We start from the raw sequence: 16,440 nt of genomic DNA, 5'->3' as shown, positions 1-16,440 counted from the left end.
GGGCTAGTGGAGAAGCCTGGGATCGCAGGGCAGGGAAAGCGCCGGGGACGTGGGCTGTGCGGGTCCCCAGGCCACAGCCGCGTGTCCCAGACTCCGCAGGCTCCAGGGGGCGTAGCCAGGCCCAGAGGCGGGGGGCTCCGGCGCAGCGGACAGCCCGGGAGGGGAAGCCAGGCGGAGACAGCTCGGAGGCGCACAGGGGAAGGGGACCCCGCCGCGGCCTCGGGAGAAGAGAGCCTGCCCGGGCAGCAGGTGTGGGCCGGGTCCCGGACAGGTGTCCGCCGGGTCTTCAGTGGGTGTGGACACGGCCTTAGGTGTAAGCAGGGCGCCAACAGGGGCGTGGACGCCTCGAGCAGGTGCAAGCTGAACCCCGGTCGGACAGCGGACCCGGACAGGTGTGGCGGGCTCGGCCTGGACAGGTGAGGGCTGAGCGAGCCCCTCCGCGGGACCCGCCGACTCCACGCCAGCCGCGCAGCCCTCCCCGCAGCCGGCCCGGATTCCCTGACCGGGAGCCTCCCCCCACTTTGCACTTACACAGCCGGTGGCCCCGGGCCCGGAGCGGGAGCCCACGACCTGGCGGGCAGCGGGGCCGAGCAGCCTCTGCGGCCACTTCCCCAGCTCCGGACTGGCGCTTCCTACTGGCGGCCGAGCCGGCTCTGCTCCTGCGCGTGCGCGGAGGTCGAGCCGGGCCTGCGATCCGCCCCGGGTTTTGCGAGGGACGCGAGGAAAGCTAGGGAGGAGGAGTCAGGGAGAAAGGAGGCAGGAGGAGGGAGGGAAGCTCGGAGAGGGAATGGGGGGAGGCGGAGGAAGATGAGAAAAAGGAGGGGAGAAAGAAAAAGGGAGGAGGAGGAAGGAAGGGGAGGGAGATGGAGGGAGGAGAGAGGAGGGAAGGCGGACGGAGCAGGAGAGCGGAGACAGCGAGGAAAGCTGCACCTGGGGCGGCGAAGCTGGAAGGAGGCGCCAGTCTTGTCCACGTCGCTTACTAGTCCCTCAGGGCGCGCAGCTCAAATTTCACTTCCTCCGTGAAGCTCCGGGCTGGAGGCCCCGCGGAAGCCCACTGCAGATCCCCCCCCAGCGCGCCCCCCGGGTCCCCCACGGGGTGCCCCCCCCCTTTTCAGGTTGGGTGACCGTGGCGCGCGCGGCGTGGGAACGCCTCCAGGATCGAAGGGCCGGGAGACAGCTGAGTTACGAGCCCGAGCCTGGGCCGGCTGCCCCTTGTGTGACGCGCCATCATGCTCCTCAGCTGGCACCTCTGAACTCCCGACTTTCAGGGCCCCAACAATCCATCCACATAAAGGGTTCCAAACAGGCGACAGTGGGTAGGACAGCTGTCGTTAGTTCAGGGCCAAGGCGCCAAGCTTGCTAAGTGCGGGCGGAAGCCATTTAAGGATTTAAATCCCTCTGGGTTCAAAAATAAAATAAAGCTGAAGATGAGGGAGACTTACAGACTTCAAATGCCCAACACAAGAGGAATTAGCAATGGCATCCGCAGGGAGGATCCAAAACAAAGAGTCGCTCTGTTGTGTATGTTCAATGTTCTGTGTGAATCTTTTAACATGTTCATGTATTTATTTTTCAATTAAAAAATCCTGGCTGGGCGCCGTGGATTCCACCTATAATCCCAGCACGTTGGGAGGCCAAGGCGGATGGATCACTTGAGGTTAGGAGTTCAAGACCAGCCTGGCCAACATGATGAAACCCGTCTCTACCAAAAAATTAGCCGGCTGTGCTGGCTTGCACCTGTAATCCGAGCTACTTGGGAGGCTGAGGCAGGAGAATCGCTTGAACCCGGAGACAAAGGTTGCAGAGAGCCAAGATCATGCCATTGCACTCCAGCCTGGGCAACAAGAGCCAAACTCCCTTTCAAACAAACAAAAATACTAGGGTCGAGTGCAGTGGCTCACACCTGTAACCCCAGCACTTTGGGAGGCCAAGGGTGGCAGGTCACCTGAGGTCAGGAGTTCAAGACCAGCCTGGCCAACATGGTGAAACCATGTCTCTATTAAAAATACAAAAATTAACCAGGTATGGTTGGTGCATACCTGTAATCCCAGCCACTAGGGAGGCTGAGGCAGGAGAATCTCCATGCAGGAGAATGGCACCATTGCATTCTGGCCCCGGCGACAGAGTGAGACTATCTCAAAAAAATAAGAGAGGACAGGAGTGGTTCTCTTAGCACATACAGCAGCAAGGGAAAAATGGTCTGAGTCAGCACTTTTCCTTTAAGCCAGTAGGCACTTACCCACTCAGGGCTATGTGACCAGGGCTGTTTTATTATTCATAAGTTTTATAAAATAAGATACTATCCATCCCTGCTCAGGGCTAGTGGAAAACCAATTGAGTTTTTATTGAATTGTTTTCTACAGAGTCAGAATGAGTTACAAATAAAACACATCTTCAGGGCAAAACAAATAGAGGTGATTTCCAGCAAGCCAGACAGCCAGGAAGTTTTCAACAGAGGTGCCCAGGGGCTGAGGAAGAATGTCTCCCAGACAACACAAAAACTGCCCAACGAGGCTGCCCCGTGCTGTTTTGACTGCATGGAGGCTGTATGCAGTAGCTCATGCCTGTAATCTCAGGACTCCGGGATCGCTTGAGTCCAGGAGTTTAAGACCAGCCTGGACGACATAGGGAAACTCTATCTCTTGGGGGAAAAACACCAAAATTAGTTGGGCAGGATGGCACAAAACTGTAGTCACAGCTACTCAGGAGACTGAGGCAAGAGGATCACTTGAGTCCAGCCAAGTTGAGGCTGCAGTAAGCCATGATCACTCCAGCCTGGGAGAGACAGCAAGATCCTGTCTCAAAAAAAAAATTTTTTTTAATGAATAAAGACATATATGGGGTTAACAGAGAATACAGAAAAGATACATTTAAAAGCCACCACTAATGGACGTCTGAGTGCAGAAACCAGGCTCCAAGCTTACCCCAGAAGATCTAGGCAAGAGAGCTATTTTTAGTGCTGAGGTCCAGCAAGGACACCCTACTTGGCTGGGTCACGCAAGTGGCTGGTGCTATTTAGGGATTCAAATCCAGGGCTGTCAGACCCCACAGACTGTACTCTTTGCATAGGTCTTTTCTTATTCTTGCTGTGAGTGGAGAAGGCAAGCAACTTGGAAAGCAAGATTGAAAGCTGGCAAAGGAAACATTGCTTATTTACAATGTGCACACTTCTATCAATTTATGTTATCTCAGCAAATCTGTGGGGGAAGGACTAGGGGGGACGATTGCTCTGCATTTTTACCAATGAGAAAACTGAGGCTCAGGGAGTGTAAGAGCCTGCCACAGCCCAGCCACGACAATCAAATGAGAACATCCAACGTCGTCCCGGAGCTGTCTAGGGCCTGAGGCTGTGCTCCTCTAGCAGCTTTAGTATTTCCCAACATCTCCTCTGAATGGTGACAATTCAAAGAATATACAAAGCCTGCCCTCAAGGAGTTTACAGACATGTAAGGTTGGAAGGAATCGCTAAAATAATCAGATCCAACCTTATACTCACACTCTCTCCCTTCTACAAAAAAGCCCTAACAGGCAGAAGGCTTTGATGATGTGGCTGTCTTAGTCGATTTGGGCAGATATAACAAATTACGAGAAACTTAAACAATACTGACATCAGGGTGCCAGCACGGGTAGGGTCTGGTGAGGGTCGTCTTCTGAGTAGCAGATGGCTGGCTTCTTGTATTTTCACATGACTTATAGAGAGCAAACTAGCTGTCTGGTCTCTTCTTAGAAGGGCACTAATCCCATTCATGGGGTTTCTGCCTTTATGATGTAATTACCTCCCAGATGCCCCATATCCATATACGAACATATTGGGGAACAAATTTAAACATGAATTTGGGAGGAAGATGAACAACAAGCTCTACCAGAAAATTCTCCAGTAAACTCATCCAGAATCTGCTTCCCTGGCAAATCCAATCGTGGGTCTCGAAAATTAGGACCATGCTGGCCTAGGCATCTCAGGCCTGTAATCCCAGCATTTGGGGAGGCCAAGGAGGGAGGATCGTGTGATCCCAGGAGCTTGAGATAAGCCCAAGTAACATAGCAAGACCCCATCTCTATACAAAATTTAAAAAATAGCCGGCATGGTGGTGCACACCTGTAGTCCCAGCTACTTGGAATGCTGAGGTGAGAGGATTGCTTGAGCTCAGGAAGTGGAGGTTGTAGTGAGCTTGATCATGCTACTGCACTCCAGCCTGGGGGAGAGAGCAAGACTCTGTCTCAAAAACAAACAAAACCCCTTCACCTTATAAATAGACAGTTTCAGCCAGCTATAAACAACCACAGGCCTCCTCCCCTCAATGGCCCGAAGTCACACCACTAATGAGGGAGGAAGCTCGGATTCAACCTTAAGATAAGCACCAAAGCTCATTTTAAACCTCACAGCCCTCTGCAAGATAACTATACAGATGCTCCTGGATTTATGATGGGTTGCTTCCCAATAAACCCTAAGTTGGGGACGCCCGCAGCAAGCTTTCAGAGGTGAACGCAAAGTGGAAGAACGGGTCCAGTGATTGAGCGGCTAGCCAGGATTCCACGTCAGGCCTTTCCGTGTTCAACAGCTGCTTTCAGAGGTGTGGAAGCCTTGGAGAGAGTCTCTGGGGTAAGATGGGCTGAGCGTCGCCGCCTTCTGCATGGACACCTGCCTTGAGAGAAGAGAGGAGATAAGGTGCAAAGGAAGAAAGGCGACGACGCCGCGGTGTCAGCCAAAGCGTGGGCTCCTTAAAAACAGGGGTTTTGTCCGACTCGGCTCTGTATCCCCAGCGCCTACACAAGCTCTGACACAGAGTACACTCAGTAAACACAAAGTGAATCAGTTCATTCGCTGAATGAACGAATGAATGAAATGCCAGAGCTCGCCACAGTGGTCCGCTGCCGCTCCAAGGCCTCCTCTCACCGGCCAATCAACACCGTGGCTCGCCCGTCCCGCCCCTTGATGTCACGCCCACCACTCGACCCTCTGGATTCCCTCCGGCTGCGTGGAAATCCCGGAGCAGTGGATTTCCCCATAGGCTTCCAGTGGCAATGCGCATGCCCCAGGGCCGGTAGCGCAGAGGCATCATTTTCCCCCGGCGCCTAGGGGACGGATTGGAAAGCTATTGGCTTAGGGGACGGAAGCCGAGCTCCACCTGCCTGACGCCGGGCTCTTCTTGCCGAACCGAAGGTTCCTTTTGGACAGCTCTTTCCCAATACCACGCCCACCCCGACGTTACTCCCAATCGGAACCTATCCTAAACAAAGCTGGAAAAAAAAGAGAGGAGCGACCGGGAAGTGACGCATGAGCGGAGCGGAAAAACAGGGCTCAGCGCCTGTTGCCCTGGAAACCGAGCTCTCGGCTTGCGTCCCGCGTGCGTCACGACTCCGGCTGGCCACGCTCCGCGCGCGGCCACGAGACCTTGAGGCCCAGAGCGGGGACCAAGAGCCGTGCGCTTGTGGCGGTGTCGCTGTGGGGCACGCTACAGGGCGGGGAGGAAATTTAGGGCCTGGCTTTTGTGTATCAGGTTATTCAGCCCAGAAATATGTATTCAACCCCAGGCGCGTGCCTGGCATTGTGGAAGGCGACAGGTGGAGAGAATTGTGACTGGCCCAGATGTCACCCCCGACACACACACAGCCCAGTGGTGACTCCTCCCTGCGAGTCCTTACCCATCTCACCTGCTCATTCTTCAAGCCCCAGCTTCCCGACCTGAGGGCAAACCCAGGACTCCTTTTCCTCAAGCCACGCCCTTCCACGCTTTCTTGTCTTTTCTGTGGTGTCCGTTCAATCTAGAATCTTCTCCACCTAGCACGATCCTGCTCCTCACCGGACATTCTGCTGAAATTTCACTCTTCAGTCTTCCCAGGCAGCTGTGGTCTATGACATGTGTCAGAGATTGATGAGTTTTCTTTTTGCTTTTCTATATTGCCTCATTTTTTCCTTTAAGCATACATACATTGATTTTATAATGAAACAAATCATTTTTAAAGAGATCAATTCTGTCTTCTCAGAGAGCTTGTTACATAATATGTTTATGTATTAGTACACATACGCTTTATTTACATACTTTTAAACTCACAGAAAAAATACGCGAATTGTGAAAAGGACTGCAATTATACTCTTTATCCATAATCACCAATTTTTACATTTTTGCCTCATTTTCTCATTCTTCCTCTCTCTGTGTGTCCCAATTATGTCCTTTATAGCTATTTCCCCTCTGTCCAGAATCATACTGCCGCAATTAGTTGTCAAATCTTTTTTTAGTATCCTTTTATCTAGAACAAGGTCTCTGCCGTTCTTCCTCTTTCATGCCTTTGTGGAAGTTGCAGCTACCAGGACGAGATAACTCTGCTCAGACCCAAGCACGCTGAACAAGGAATGCACAAAGGAGGGCTTATGTTTACCTGTCTGAGATAAGAAATGTCTCAAGGACTTTCTAAAATAACCACACAAGAAATTCCTTCATGCACTTCACATGTCTCATGTGTTTCTCTACGTTTTGCACATGTGCACACATTTGTTTATTTAGAAACAGGAATCTTGCTGTGCTGCGCAGACCTGACTCAAATTCCTGGGCTCAATCAGTCCTCCTGCCTCAGCCTCTAGAGTAGCTGGGACTCCAGCGATGCACCACCCTGTTATTTCTGTGACCAGGCTTAGCACTAGGCATTCTTTAGGACTACAGCAATTCAAATCAGATGCTCTCAAAAGAACACTTGCCTAGTAGCGGCATCTCCAAAAATGAATGGATGCCACTCCAGCTTTGAGCCTCAAGAACCAAAGAAGTCTGTTTCCAAACAGCTTATGTGAACTTCCACTTTTGGCCAATAAAAGCGCCCACTTACCACTGCCCTCTTCAGGTGCACCTGTGGCTTGCCGTAGCTGCACATCCCAATTATAATCCTTTTTGCTTGCTCCTGAATACATTAATTATATTAGGAGACATGTTTCTCTGATGTCTTATTTAGGTTAACAACTTTAATATGCTGGAAGAATACAGGCTAGCTGCTTCGTAGAATGTTCCTCAATTTGAATTTGTATGATGCGTTCTCATTATATTAGATTCAGGTTATGTGTGTTTTGCAAAAAAAACACAGAAGGGATGGCGTCCTTAGTGCATTATATCATGAGGCAAATGATGTGGGTTTCTTCCATGTTTCTAAAGGCAACATAGGTTACTTGCTTAAGGCGAGGGGCACCAAGCTTCTCCACTGTCAAGTTCCTGTTTTTTTCTCTGTAATTAATAAGTAATTTGTGTGATACTTGGAGATAACAAAGTAGCCTGTTCTTCCTCAAACTTTCATCGATGAATTTAACATCCAAAGACGCCAAGAATGATCACCAAAAACAGCCAAGTAAGGACTGTCATTGACTATTTAATACATTTCAAGTGGTGCACGTGCTCTGTGACACATTCTGAGAAAGAACATGTTCACCTGATACATGATAGGTGATCAATAAATAGTATTTACTGACAGGTTTCCTTCCTTTGTAGATAAATGAAGTTTTCTGTTTCATAGGGTATAACCAGAAGCACTACTTTAATTAGGCATCCTGATTATTCTTATTTCATGCCAGCGTCTACATCAGTACATGGTATATATGAGCAATTCTGTTTTTTTGAATTAATAAGGGAAAATTATGTACAAACACAAACACACCAAGAAGTTACAAAAGATTGAAAAATTGTGATAATTGAGCAGTTAATGCTTAAACAAATGTTCTCACCGATGCAGGCCAGTCACTTTTAGAACCAGAAAGCTTTTAAAAATAAATTATAATAAATCCAACTTAAGCAACTCAGGTTTTACGTTACAAAAGGAAGTTTAAAGAAAGGATTCGAAAAGGAAAAAAATCCTGACAAGGATTACATATGAGAAGCTGCAATTCCATGTGTGACCACCAGGTGCCGGAAGAAGCCAGGTAGCCACACTAGAAAAACGTCCTCATCTGGGCTGAATTTGCTTTTAAATGCCTCAAATTACTTCTGAAACGCAGGATTTTGTTGTTGTTGTTGTTGTTGTTGTTGTTGTTGTTGTTGTTGTTGTTGTTGTTTGGTTTTGGTCACTTTGTCGGTGGAGCTTAGGTCAGTGAGTTCTGGGCAAACTGAGAGTAGGCTGAAGCTGAGGAGGAATTCCCAAGAGAGATTTAACTAAATTGGCAGTGGCTTATTCTTTAACTGGGTTACTTAAGAATTCAGGTAATTATATATTACATCATATTGTATTATATATTTTATATGTTACATACAGATAATATCTAGTAACCTGACTGGAAATATATGTTGTGTATGACATAACAAGTTATCGTACTAGAATTCAAGTTACCTTATTCTTATACCTTTTGTTTTTTGTGAGTGGTTTTTTGTTTGTTTGAGACCGAGTCTTGCTCTGTTGCCCAGGCTGGAGTGCAGTGGCACAATCTCAGCTCACCACAACCTCTGCCCCTGTGGTTCAAGCGATTCTCCTGCATAGCCTCCCAAGCTGGATTACAGGCACCTGCCACCACACCCAGCAATTTTTTTTTTTTTTTTTTTTAGTAGAGACGGATTTTCACCATGTTGGTCAGGCTGGTCTCAAACTTTTGACCTCTGGTGATCCACCTGCCCCTGCCTCCCAAAGTGCCGGGATTATAGGCGTGAGTCACTGCACCCAGCCTCCTTATGCCTTTTGTGTGTCCTAAATACAACACAGTTGGCTGGGTGAGGTGGCTCATGCCTGTAATCCCAGCAATTTGGGAGGCCGAGGCCGGTGAATCACGAGATCAGGAGATGGAGACCATCCTGACCAACATGGTGAAACCCCGTATCTACTACAATAGAAAAATTTAGCCAGGCATGGTAGTGCATGCCTGTAGTCTCAGCTACTTGGGAGGCTGAGGCAGGGCAGTCGCTTGAACCCCGGAGGTAGAGGCTGCAGTGAGCTGAGATCGAGCCACTGAACTCCAGCCTGGCAACAGAGCCAGACTCCATCTCAAAAAAAATAAAATACATATATATATATATACACACACACACACACACACATATAACAGATATAATATAAATTATAAATGTATCTGTTATATGTATATCTATTTTATATATATATCACAGTTAAAGCAAAAGTTTTAAAAGAAAGACCGAGGCTACATTTCTGCTATCAGCCAACTAGATACAGGGATTGTATAAATTTTTTCAAAGAACACAATCAAGTGGAAGTTTTGGGAGTTTTTAAAATCACAGTTACCCATACGTTTGCCATTTTTTCTTTCTTTTTTTTTTTCTTTTTGAGACAGAGTCTCGCTCTGTCACTCAGGCTGGAATGTAGTGGTGCAATCTCCACTCACTGCAACCTCTGCCTCCCGGATTCAAGCCGATTTTCCTGCCTTAGCCTCTGGAATAGCTGGGATTACAAGCACGTGCCACCACACCAAGTTGATTTTTGTATTTTTGGTAGAGACGTGGTTTCACCATGTTGGCCCGGCTAGCCTCCAACTGTTGACCTCAGGTGATCCACCCGCCTTGGCCTCCTAAAGTGCTGGGATTACAGGCGTGAGCCACCACGCCCAGACTTTTTTCTTTTTTCTTTTCTCTTTTTTGAGACAGAATCTTGATCTGTCACCTGGAGTGCAGTTGTGTGATCCTGGCTCATTGCAAACTCAACTCCCAAGTTCAAGCAATCCTCCAGCCTCATCACTCTAAGTAGCTGGGACTACAAGCATGTACCACCACGTGGCACAGCTAATTTTTGTTTGGTAGAGATAGGATTTTGCCATGTTGCCCAGTCTGGTCTCAAACTCCTGGGCTCAAGTAATCCTCTGGCCTCAGCCTCCCAAAGTACTGGGATCACAGACAGGAGCCACCATGTCCGGCCCCTTTCCTTCTTTATCTGAAGCAGGTAAAGAGGATTCGGATCAAACTGAACACAGTGCTAATAGGGCAAATATAAGTGGCTGGAAATATCCTTACAGGACAGAATTAGTAGAGCCAGCAACAGGCCTGTGATGCCCCAGTTGAGGACACATGCCCTGCCTCGAATCAAGACGAAATCACAGACAAACCAAAGTGGGGTAATTCTGCATGACCACTGACCCGTGACCCTCAGCAGCATCGAGGTCATGAAAATCACTGAAAGCCTGAGGAACCGTTCCAGATTTTAAAAGACTAAAGAAACATGACAACTAATTATCAAGCATGATTCTGAACTGGATCATTTTGCTACAAAAATATATCATTGTGGCCAGGTGCAGTGGCTCATGCCTGTAATCCCAGAACTCTGGGAGGCAGAGGCAGGTGGATTACATGAGGTCAGGAGTTTGAGACCAGTCTGGCCAATATGGCAAAACCCCAATTCTACTAAAAAATACAAAAAAAGAAATCAGCAGAGCATGGCGGCAGGTGCCTGTAATCCCAGCTACTTGGGAGGGTAAGGCAGTGGAATCCCTTGAACCCAGGAGGTGGAGGCTGCAGTGAGCCGAGATTTCACCATTGCACTGCAGCCTGGGCAACAGAGTGAGTGAGACTCAGTCTCAAATATATATATATGTATATATATTTGTCCCATTAGCATATATATATATTTGTCCATTAGCAAATATATAAATATATACTAAAAACACAAAAATTAGCTGGGCATGATGATGCATACCTGTAATCTCAGCTACTAAAGAGGCTGAGGCAGAAGAATCACTTGAACCCAGGAGGCAGATGTTGCAGTGAGCCAAAATCGCGCCACTGCACTCCAGCCTGGGCGGCAGAGCAAGACTGTATCTCCAAATAAACAAATAAATACTATATGTATCGTCTCACTGTTGGAGGCTCGCTTTCCCCACTGAACATCCTCATTTCCATATGTACTCTTTGCTAGCATGGATCTGCCTTAGACCACACCTGTGTTAGGGGGAAGCACTGGAATCTCCTTTCCCAAGTAAGAGAGGGCCTGCGAGACCAAAGGAGAAGCTGCAACGGGAACACCAAAGGTGGAGATGACTTATTTCACCCACACAACAAACTCATGCCAAAGCCCCTTGTCTTTTTTTTGAGACAGAATCTTGCTCTGTCCTGGAGTGCAGTGACCCGATCTCAGCTCCCTGAAACCTCCACCTCCCGGATTCAAGCAAGCCTTCTGCCTCAGCTCCTCAATAGCTGGGACTACAGGCGAGTGTCACCACGCCTGACTAATTTTTGTATTTTTAGTAGAGACAGGGTTTCAGCATATTGGCCCGGCTGGTCTCAAACTCCTGACCTCAGACAATGTGCCCGCCTCAGCCTCCTGAAGTGCTGGGATCACAGGCGTGAGCCACCACACCTGGCCAAAGCCAATGTTTAAAAAGTGAAAAGCAAATATACAGGGGATTGCAGCATCTAGTCATTTCTTTCACCATAAACAAATAAAAAACTGGGGGTAGGGGCCAGAGAAGGTAACTGTTTTCAGACATACATTGGCTAATAGGCAGCTCAGGACTGTTCCCTGAAAAACAAACAAATGAGAAGCAAGTGGAGCTTTGTGCTCACCGGACTTTCTGCCTGAGTCCATAACTGATCCATGGTATGGAGGGAGGGAGCTCCAACAAAGACCACCAGTGTCACCCAGCTGAGGGACAGAGAATGGACAGGAAGGAGCTAGGGACAGGTAACCCAAAAAGTTGTGTTTGAGCTCCTGGGCTCGCCACTGAGATGTGCACACGTCGATCAGAATGGCTGAAATTAGGCCAGCAGGGCTCCTTATTCCTATAATCCCGGCACTTTGGGAGGCCAAGGCAGGAGAATCACTTGAGCCCAGGAGTTCCAGACCAGCCTGAGCAGTGTGGTGAGACCGCGTCTGTACAAAAAAACAAAAAATTAGCCAGATGTGGTGGTCCATACCCATAGTTCCAGCTTCTCAGGAGGCCGGGGTAGGAGGTTCACTGGCTTGGGAGGTCGAGGCAGCTTGGAAGTGAGCTATGATTGCACAACTGCACTCCTCCAGCCTGGGTAGCAAAGTGAGCCCCTATCTCCCAAAAAAGAGGAAGGCTAAAACTAAAAGACTCATGGCCCCAAGTGTTAGGGAAGTATTGGAATTCTCATACATTGCTGGTAGGAATGTAAGATGTACACGTACTTTGGAACAACGCCTGGTGCTTTTCTATAAAATTAAACATATGTTTAATTTTTGCCCCAGCCATTCAGTGTCTAGGTATTTATTCAAAATAAATTAAAACAAACATATGTTCACCAAAAAACTTGTCCAAGAATGGTGATAGCAGCTTTATTTGAAATTGCTGCCAGGTGCAGCGGCTTGCGCCTGTAATCCTGGCACTTTGGGAGGCCGAGGTGGGCAGATCACCGCAGGCTGGAAGTTTGAGACCAGCCTGACCAATGTGGTGAAACCCTGGTCTCTATTAAAACTACAAAAATTAGCTGGGTGTGGTGGTGCACGCCTGTAATCCCAGCTACTGGAGAGATTGAGGCAGGAGAATCACTTGAACCTGGGAGGCAGAGGTTGCAGTGAGCTGAGATTGCACCACTGCACTCCAGCATGGGCGACAGAGCGAGACTCCATCTCACAATAAAGGATTAATTAATTAAAAAATAAAAAATAAATAAAATTGCCAAAAATTGGACATAAGTCAAGTTGTCTGTCAATGGGTAGACTGATGAATACGCTGTTGTATATTCCTATAGACACTGCATTTATCATCAGTGCAATACTGAGCAATAAACATCAACTACTTATACGTGCGATGACATGGATGACTCTCACCAAGATAACGCTGAGCAGAGGACGCTGCAAACCATGGAGTTCATGCCATGTGGATCTGTCTACACAAAGTATCAGGTCAGACAAAACGCATCCCAAGTGCAAAAAATCAGATACCTGACCCCATGGGTCTCCTTCCTGGTTCCCCTGGAAATGCATCCATCTCAGTTGGCTTCCCCAGGAGACCAGCACGGCCAGGGCAGGCCCATTCTGATAAGGAGAGTTCCCATTTTGTAAAAAGGATGAATGTGGGAGTTAGCTTGTCCACTCAGCTGCCGGGAAAGTCGTGTCCGGCCCTGGGTCCCAGCTGGGTTCCCAACAGTGAGTCAGGTGGACAGTCCCCACTGCAGGGAGCCCTGCAGCCTTCCAAGAGAAACAAACAATGAAACAAAGGGTGTTCACAGGACTCATCCATATGTTATAAACAGCATTCTGTCTTCCCCAAATTCATATGCTGAAGCCCTAATCCCTAGTCCCTCTGAATGTGACTGTGTTTGGAGATACGGCTCTTAGAAAGTGGTGATGAATCAAGACGGGGTTGTTAGGGTGGGCCCTTGACAAATATGCCCGGTGTCATTCAGAGAGGGGCAGGTTAGGGCTCACACCTGTAATCCCAGCTCTTTGGGAGGCTGAGTTAAGTGGATTGCTTAAGACCAGCCTGGGCAACATAGAGGGACACTGTCTCTATAAAAATAAAAATAATTAGCTAAGCTCTCTGCCTTGGTGCCATTTTTTTTGGAAACCTCTGCGCCATGAGAGCCAAATGGAGGAAGAAGCGAATGTGCAGGCTGAAGCGCAGAAGATAGATGAGACAGAGGTCCACATAAACCGCTAGCTTGTTGCACCGTGGAGGCCACAGGAGCAGGAACATGGAATGCCAGCCACTGGGGATGCTGGTACATGTTGTCGGACTGCATGCTACTGTCTAGAGCTTGTCTCAATGGATCTAGAACTTCATTGCCATCTGATCGCTGATCACCTCTGGCCCCTCCAAATCTCATGTCCTCACATTTCTAAACCAATCACTGGATTGGTTTAGGGGTAGGGGGGCCTTCCCAACACTTCCCCAAAGTCTTAACTCATTTCAGCATTAATCCAGAAGTCTACAGTCCAAAGTCTCATGTGAGACAAGGCAAGTCACTTCTGCCTATGAGCCTGTAAAATCCAAAGCAAGCTAGTTACTTCCTAGATATGATGGGGGTATGGGTATTGGGTAAATACAGCCATTCCAAATGGGAGAAATTGGCCCAAAGGGCTACAGGCCCTATGTAAGTCCAAAATCCATCAGGGCAGTCAAATCTTAAAACTCTAAATGATCTCCTTTGACTCCATGTCTCACATCCAGGTCACACAGATGCAAGAGGTGGGTTCCCAAAGTCTTGGGCAGCTCTGCCCCTGTGGCTCTGCAGGGTACAGCCTCCCTCCAGGCTGCTTTCACGGGCTGGTGTTGAGTGTCTGCAGCTTTTCCAAGCACATGATACAAGCTATTGGTGGATCTGCCATTCTGGGGTCTGGAGGATGGTGGCCCTCTTCTCACAGCTTCACTAGGCAGTGCCTCAGTAGGGAGACTGTATGGAGGCTCTGACCCACATTTCCCTTCTGCACTGCCCTAGCAGAGGTTCTCCTTGAGGGCTGCACTCCTGAAGCAAACTTCTGCCTGGGCATCCAGGTGTTACCATACATCTGAAATCTAGGTGGAGGTTCCCAAACCTCAATTCTTGACTTCTGTGCACCCACAGGCTCAACACCACATGGAAGCTGCCAAGGCTTGAGGCTTGCACCAACTGAAGCCATGACCCAAGCTCTGTGTTGGCCCTTTTCAGCCATGGCCTGAGTGGCTGGGATGAAAGCCACCAAATTCCTAGGCTGCACACATTATGGGGACCCTGAGGGCCTGGCCCATGAAAAACCACTTTTTCTTCCTAGGCCTCCAGTCTGTGATGGGAGGGGCTGCTGTGAAGACTTCTGACATGCCCTGGAGACATTTTCCCAATCTTCTTAGAGTATGCAGATTTCTGCAGTAGGCTTGCATTCTCCTCAGAAAATGCGATTTTCTTTTCTATTGAATTGTCAGGCTGCAAATTTTTCACACTTTAGTGAGCATGTTTCCCTTTTAAAACTGAATGCTTTTAGGCCAGGCACAGTGGTTCACACCTGTAATCCCAGCACTTTGGGAGCCCAAGGGGGGCAGATTGCCTAAGGTCAGGAGTTCAAGACCAGCTTTGCTAACGTGATGAAACCCCATCTCTACAAAAAACACAAAAATTAGCCAGTCATGATGGTGCACATCTGTAGGCCTAGCTACTTGGGAGGCTGAGGAAGAATAGCTTGAACCCAGGAGGCAGAGGTTGCAGTGAGCCAAGACCACATCACTGCACTCCAGCCTGGGTGACAGAGCAAGACTCCATCTCAAAAACAAACAAACAAACAAAAACCTTAAATGCTTTTAACAACACCCAAGTCACCTCTCAAATGCTTTGCTGCTTAGAAATTTCTTCTGACAGATACTCAAAATCATCCCTCTCAAGTTCAAAGTTCCACAAATCTCTAGGACAGGGGCAAAATGCTGCGAATCTCTTGAATAAACATAACAAGAGTCACCTTTGCTCCCGTTCCCAACAAGTTCCTCATTTCCATCTAAGACCACCTCAGCCTGGACCTTATTGTCCACAACACTATCAGCATTTTGGGTAAAGCCATTCAACAGGTCTCTAGAAGTTCAAAACTTTTCCCACATTTTCCTGTCTTCTGAGCCCTCCAAACTGTTCCACCTCTGCCTATTACCCAGTTCCAAAGTTGCTTCCACATTTTTAGGTATCTTTTCAGCAACACGCCACTCTGCTAGTACCAATTTACTGTATTAGTCTGTTTCATGCTGCTAATAAAGACATACCGAGACTGGGAAGAAAAAGAGGTTTAATTGGACTTACAGTTCCACATGGCTGCAGAGACCTCAGAATCATGGAGGGAGGTGAAAGGCACTCCTTACATGGCGGCAGCAAGAGAAATGAGGAAGAAGCAAAAGCAGAAAACCCTGACAAAACCAACAGATCTTGTGACACTTATTCTCTACCATGAGAACAATATGGGGGAAACTGCCCCATGATTCAAATTCTCTCTCACCAAGTCCCTCCCACAACAAGTGGGAATTATGGGAGTACAGTTCTAGGTGAGGTTTGGGTGGGGACACAGAGTCAAACCATATCATACACTGTGGAATAAAATGCAGCCATAAAAAGGAACAAGATCATGTCCTGTACATGATGGAGCTAGAAGATCATGTCCTGTACATGGATGGAGCTAGAAGCCATCATCCTCAGCAAACCAACACAGGAACAGAAAACCAAACACTGCATGCTCTCACTTATAAGTGGGAGCTAAACAATGAGAACATGTGGACTCAGGGAGGAGAACCAGACACACTGGAGCCTGGTGGGGGGCAGAATATTAGGGAAAAAAAGCTAATGCCTGCTATGCTTAAACCTAGGTGACGGGTTGATAGGTGCGGCAAACCCCCACGACACACATTTACCTATGTAACAAACCTGCACAGCCTGTACATCTGCACATGTATCCTGGGACTTAAAAAAATATATACAATTTTTAAAAATAAATAAATTTTTGTTGTTTTAAGCAACTGAGTTTTCTCAGACCAAACTCCCAGCCCCTCCAGCACCAGGCCCGGCTTTCAGTGGAACATCTGCTCCATTACCAGATGCTGGGCGCCAGACCCTGAGATCTCGTTAG

At 48.1% G+C, this 16,440-nt stretch overlaps 1 protein-coding gene and 1 long non-coding RNA gene across 18 annotated transcripts in view; both read right to left on the bottom strand.

The window, feature by feature from the left end:
* TRAPPC9 (trafficking protein particle complex subunit 9) overlaps positions 1–624 on the bottom strand; it is a 714,602-nt gene extending 713,978 nt beyond the window's left edge. For all 17 annotated transcript variants that reach the window (XM_054246591.2, XM_078353100.1, XM_078353106.1 and 14 more), the window contains exon 1: positions 532–624. The gene's annotated coding sequence lies outside the window, so the exon portion shown is untranslated. The remainder of the gene's footprint in view (positions 1–531) is intronic.
* Positions 625–2,315: 1,691 nt separating this feature from the next.
* The window catches only part of LOC118148363 (uncharacterized), a 42,301-nt gene continuing 28,176 nt past the window's right edge, over positions 2,316–16,440 (bottom strand). Inside the window, exons 2-3 of the long non-coding RNA XR_004735159.3 lie at positions 5,653–5,851; positions 2,316–4,643 (exon numbers count right to left, since the gene is read on the bottom strand). This is a non-coding gene — a long non-coding RNA (uncharacterized LOC118148363). The remainder of the gene's footprint in view (positions 4,644–5,652; positions 5,852–16,440) is intronic.

This window comes from Callithrix jacchus, chromosome 16 (assembly GCF_049354715.1).
Source record: "Callithrix jacchus isolate 240 chromosome 16, calJac240_pri, whole genome shotgun sequence".
NCBI classification, from domain to species: Eukaryota; Metazoa; Chordata; class Mammalia; order Primates; family Cebidae; genus Callithrix; species Callithrix jacchus.
The sequence above is the reverse complement of the archived record's forward strand: the minus strand, read 5'-3'. Positions and strand labels throughout refer to the sequence as shown.